This window comes from Nelumbo lutea, chromosome 8 (assembly GCF_056320005.1).
Source record: "Nelumbo lutea isolate HS-2025 chromosome 8, American lotus-T2T, whole genome shotgun sequence".
NCBI lineage: Eukaryota > Viridiplantae > Streptophyta > Magnoliopsida > Proteales > Nelumbonaceae > Nelumbo > Nelumbo lutea.
The window spans coordinates 48,546,431-48,551,856 of record NC_142691.1 but is presented as its reverse complement, the minus strand read 5'-3'; the positions used below and the strand labels follow the sequence as shown (position 1 = coordinate 48,551,856).

Below are 5,426 nucleotides of genomic sequence, written 5' to 3'. Positions count from 1 at the left end.
GTTTTGGCAATTCTAGAAAGTTTAAGACACGGTTTTCGAAACCAAACTGGACCGGACGGTCAGACTGGAAAAACCGGGAACCAGTTTGGTGACCGGTTTCATTTTACCTCAAAACCGTTATTTCACTAATTGATTTGATCAGAAAACTTTTGATTCGGGCGATTGAATCGTTCAAACCATTCAATGATTCGGCCAGTTTTTTTTATTTTTTTTGTCAGAATGGGTCATCCGTTTGGTTCAAACTGTTAGGCCATTTGACCCGGGAATCGGACCCCTAATTGATTCATTGTCCGAATTGGTTTTAAAAACCTTGGTTTAAGAAATCTTCAAAAAAGACCCTTGTCAAAAGTTGTCGTAATTGGTTGATTGTTTACAAAAAGGAAATTGTGTTCCTCCAAAAAAAAGTTGGGTTCCTGTTAAAGGACATTAAGATTCCACATAAGATTGCTTGTGGAATCTTGGAAGTTTCTTTTCTTTTTATCCCTAGAAGTTTCAATAGGTCAACTCACTTGTTGGTTAGTAATGGCTTTGTGTATTTTTTGTGAATTTGAGGGTGTTCTTCCTGTTTTGTTGTCCAAGTCTTTAGAAGACGTGGGTTACAACTTACAACATGGTTTTCAAAACCGGACCAGATTATAGACAGTTGGGTTAGAAAAATCAGGAACTGGCAGATAACTGGTTCTGTTTCACCCCAAAAGCATTTTTTGCAAAAAAAACCGTTGATTTTGTCAATAAACCGTTGATCTGGGCGGTTGAACCATTGACCCAAACAATGCTTTTTTGCAATTTTTTTTTTAAATCATAATGGGTTGTCCATTCAAATATGAGTATTGGACCATTCACCTCGGAAACCAGTCTCCAAAATGGTTTCCTGTCCAATCCGGTTTTAAAAACTTTGGGTTACAAGCTTTGTGTGAGTAAGGTTAGTTTTTTTAAGTTTGCTTGCCTTCGATTTGTGTGTTTTCGACCTAGTCTTGTGTCATTTTTTCTTTTATAATGAGTATATATTTTTTCATAAAAAAAGTAGTGTATTTATGATAATCTAAATTAGGGTTATAATTTATAACTTCTCTTCACTTTTTTATTAAAAATGGTTTACTATCAGCTATTGTTACTTTTCAATGCCAACCCTGTCTCATCAATCTACATTCTATCCATCTATCCTATTAATTTGTTTATATAACAAAAATACTTGTATTTTATTTCTCTCTTCTATTCCACCTACTGTTGTACACTAGTCTCACAACCCACTTACCAAAAAAATATCTCACAGCCCACCAACAATTCAATTCGGGTGAATGGATGAGCTTATTTCCAAAATTTTGGTTCAAAAGGGATAAGGTTGAAGAGAGGGGTATCACTGTAATCTTGCAAATATATTTGTGTATTTTGTCCACCAAAAAACAAGTACTATTTGCTATAATAGAAAATGTCTGATTAGAGGAACTTATCCAGACTTGGCCCATTGCAGATCTCACAAAATGATTTGCAACTTGTTTTGGGTTTGTGATTTTGTCCCAATGATTCGGAATTGGTTCTACATTGATCTAATCCCGACTCAATCCGTTAACAACCCTATTTCAAATGTGACATCACCTTATTATTTTGATCTCTCAACCAATGGTCAAATTTAAAAATAAATGGTTTTCTTTTTTTCTTGATGATTCTCCTTTGGTATTTTGGTTATACACCAAATCTCCCACAGGGGCAATTTGAATAGTGCAGCACCACACTAATAATCATGGTTTTCAAAATCGGATCGGACCACTTTAGCCATAAAAATTCAATTATCAAAAGGGGCATTTTAGTCCCATCAAAGTGTTGGCAACTTTTCCTCAAGTGAGAAAGTTATTTACCCACTTGGTAGATGCCTGTCACTTACATAAATGATATTTAGGAAAATAAACTTTTCCTAATCCCCACTTAAATCTGAAAAAAAAAAAGCATATGTTCCTTTCAAAATCCCAAAAAAAAAAACCCACTTCAAACCCAACTTTTAAATACGTTATAGAAAACTTTGCCTAACCTCCATTCTCCCTCACATGTGAATGATGTGTTGTGGGTAGGGTAGTCAATGGGTTGATTAACCCAATAGACCCAAACTAATTGGGTTAGTTCCGTTTCTTGATATATTGTCTCGATTCTTATTGGTTTGAAATTGGTCTCACCTAGTCCCAAACCAATTCAAACCCGGCTCAAGTTATATTATCTATCTATCTATCTATCTATCTATCTATCTATATATATATATATATATATAATAATTTTAGTAGGATTATTATAATTAAGTCCAATTGGGTCAAACTTCGATTGTCCTAAAAACCGATTGATTCAATTATGGGTCTAAAATTACAAACCCTATCAAGTCCGGTTCAGTTATGGGTCTTTATCGTTTCTTATTGGCCGGTTCCAAATCTATTTGGATCTGACCCCTAGTTGTTGTAGGGGTGGGGGTTGGCAATTTTTTAAATTTGCCGATTTGCATGGAAAAGGAGTCAACCTCTAGTTCGGTTTTTAAAACATTGGCCAAGGTTTTAAAAACTAGACTAGACAGAATTGTTATGGGGACCATTCCTAACATGCCAAATACAAAATCAAAGAGAGAGAGAGAGGGAAAAAAATCAATCGAACATGCCAAAATCCTTTCAGTTTCAACCCTCCCTCTCCCAGCGAACGCAGCTGCAACTCTGCTAGACTACGAGGTGTGGCTTGCGACCCTACCTCACCCTCAAGCTCTCTCAGTCTCAGACTCAGTCGAGTCAACGCCCGACGGTATTGTTACCTCATAGTCTCAGTCTCTTAGATTCTTCTTCTTCCTGATTTTGGGTTTTTCTTTGTCCTTTCTACAGCTCTGAGAGTTCAAAGTTGGAAGGACCGATTGGCTCCCAGTCTCCCATCAACTACTCTGTAACCAGCCATTCAACATTCAAAGGTAACAATCAATCCCAGAACCACAAAGACCACCGCACCGTCCATGTTAATTTGCAGTATTTGTAAAAAATTTCATTACATGCTAACTTGCAGTATTTGTTTTGATGCTATTGCTAAAGTAAAAAATTTCATTACATGCTGATTTGGTTCTATGTCGCTTGTGGAGAATTATCTTATGCAATCAGGATAAATTGATTTGAACTTTTGAAGCATTATTACAATTTATAAAATTAGGGATAATTTTTAATTTTTTATTACTGCACAAATTCGACAACAAGCAAGTGAATATATTGCTGTTCAAATTTTTTATTTCCGGACTTAAGAGTTCTGCAAACACTAGATGGGACAAATGCCCCCCAAAAGTTTATGTTGTATGATATTGTGATCGAACATTGGTGAAGATATTGGAGTTGAAGAAAAAAAAGTCACAGTGAGAGATGGAGACATATACCTGAACATTGACAAGAGCTCCATTAGAATTTTCTCATTTAGCTCCTAGAAAGCGACTTATTAAAGATTTGATGTAAAAATATGTTTTATTAGGCAATGACTAGTTGTAAGGTGGTTAAAGAAACCATAATAAAATTATATAATTATCTATCTGTTATAAAACATAATAGCTCCTTTAGCAGTGCCTAATAACTTGTTATTGATAAATTTCTTGTACTAACAACTTAAATATGGACCTTTTGTGTAGCTATTGATAAAATTTGTCTGTTTTCTTCTATTTTATACCCACTAAAAGCTTAAGGGTCAAATGGTTATCCCACGTTTTTTTTTGCCCATGTATCCCTTTCCTATTTATGCACCTGGAACTTTTTAGAGCCATTAAGACAGGCTTCTGTTGATTAGATAACATAGTGATCATTCTACTGCTATCAACAATCTCTCAATGATTATTCTCTCTTAACTCTTCATTGTGACGGGCATTTCACTAGTGCCCTTGTGTGGATGACCTCACTATCACTAGAGACTCTTCCTCGCGTATTGATGATCTCAAGAACTATCTTCAATCATGCTTTCCTCTTAAAGATCTTGGTTAGTTGACTTATTTTATTGGTATTGAAGTCAACATCACTCAACTGGGTATTTTCCTTCACCAACCAAAATACATACATGACATTCTCCAAGAAACTCACATGCTAGAGTGTTGGCCCAATCATATTCCAATGGAACAACAGAAGTATTTTTATGATGATAGCAACTCATTACTTCCAGATCTAGCCCAATATCGATGCCTTGTTGGTCGCTTAGTATATCTTATAGTCACATGACCATATTTTTGTTATTCAGTGCACACCTTAAGTTAGTTCATGCATCAACCACGCCAGCAACACATGGATGCTTCCATGAAAATTGCTTGTTACCTTCGTGCCTCCCCCAATATGGGCCTCTTTTTCTCATCTAATAATGACTTGTGTCTTACTGGATACAATGATTCGGATTGGGTAAGTTGTCCCATCACCTGGTGTTCCACCACTAGTTACCATTCTTGGTACATCAGCTGTATCTTGGAAAACCAATAATTTAGTTCAGCTAGGATGTCTGGTTTGATTAAAGCATTGTTTTCAAAACCGGACTGGACCGGATGGTCAAACCGGAAAAACCGGTAACCGGTCGAGTCTGGTTTTACTAGAAACTGGAAAATTGAAAAAAAAAAACGTTAAAAAGTCAATAAACCATTGACCCGGGTGGTCGGACAGCTAAACTATTTGACCCGGGCAGCGGTTCACAGGTTAATATTTTTATTTTTAATGTTTTAAATAAAAAACAAAAAATAAAATACCTATTATATCCCAACCAGTTTGAATCCCTTATAAGGTTTTCCCTTTACCTTTAGGGTTATTTCCCATTTTCTCAAGTTCCCTCCCCACTCCTCAGTCCTCTCAACCCTCACACCCTACCGACCAGTCACCTGCGGCGGCCATCACCTCGAGCATCTAACGGTGATACACACCGACGGCGACCGGTGAGCTTGCAGCGGCGAAAAGACATCCTCACCCCAGCACTTGCAGCGGCGTCCAACGGCAAGAAGATTCAACACTTGCAATGGCGGATGGCGAGCTTGCAGTAGCACTTGGCACTCGGCAGCAGCACTCAGCACTCGACATTTGGCACTAGCAAGCCCAAGCCAGACTTGCAGGCTTGCACCGACAGCAAATCCACTCGGCACTCACCACTTGCAAGCTTACAGTGGCAACTTGCCTGCGACCAAGCCCGACTACCCGAGCCCACCGACGGTGAATCCACTGTCACACCACCATTACCGGCACTCGGTAGTGAAACCCTAAAGGTATAATTTTATTTTTTGATTTTTTTGTGATTTAATTGATTTTTTGAATTTTTTTTTATTCATTTGGTTCATCAGCCCCTGTTTGTTCGTCATTTGGTTCATCATTTTGCTTTGGACCTGCTAGGCAACGACTTTTAGTGAATAGTTTATAGTTTATAATTAGGAGTAATAGACGATAAGTTGATAGATTTACTAGCAGAAA

The 5,426-nt window shown here is 37.3% G+C and overlaps 1 long non-coding RNA gene across 1 annotated transcript; it reads left to right on the top strand.

Annotated features, from left to right (window-relative positions):
* The first annotated feature begins 2,639 nt into the window (after positions 1 to 2,639).
* On the top strand, positions 2,640 to 5,218 carry LOC148844053 (uncharacterized). The gene is made up of 3 exons (XR_016103144.1): positions 2,640 to 2,772; positions 2,850 to 2,932; positions 4,772 to 5,218. It is a non-coding gene; the product is annotated as an uncharacterized LOC148844053 (long non-coding RNA).
* The last annotated feature ends 208 nt before the right edge of the window (positions 5,219 to 5,426 follow it).